We start from the raw sequence: 495 nt of genomic DNA on the forward strand, positions 1-495 counted from the left end.
TTTAGTGGAAATATTCAGAGAATAAAGCAATTTTTAAGCCTCACAAAACAACTAAATCATATGAATAGATTCATTTGATTTGCACTCAAATTTTACTTGTAGCTTTGTGAAGAGTGAAGGTGGAAACCAGAAGTAAAATCAAATTAAGCCATTTGACCTAATCGGTGGGAGACACTGCCTGCAGAAGGCTTTTGTGACCAAGGTAGTCTTGTCTGTTACTGGTGATGTGCAACTTCAAAGATCCTTGCAGTTCTCTCTCTCTTCTTCCTGTTTTATCTTTTCTTCACAGTTAAATATCCTTGCTAGACAGGACCACACACCGAAGGGCTTCCACATCTTTTCCAGGCTGGAACTGTGTACTGTGTCCTTCTTAACAGCTGGAGAGAGAACGTCCTACCACCAAAGGAGGAAGAACCTCTTGAGTTCTCACCATCCACACCATGGTCAAGCAGGAGGAGGCCAAGGAGTGGCATCGTCATTCCAGAGTAAAGCGGA

The sequence above is a fragment of the Echinops telfairi genome, unplaced genomic scaffold, assembly GCF_000313985.2.
Source record: "Echinops telfairi isolate 266 unplaced genomic scaffold, ASM31398v2 ScPeMD7_2010;HRSCAF=2546, whole genome shotgun sequence".
NCBI classification, from domain to species: Eukaryota; Metazoa; Chordata; class Mammalia; order Afrosoricida; family Tenrecidae; genus Echinops; species Echinops telfairi.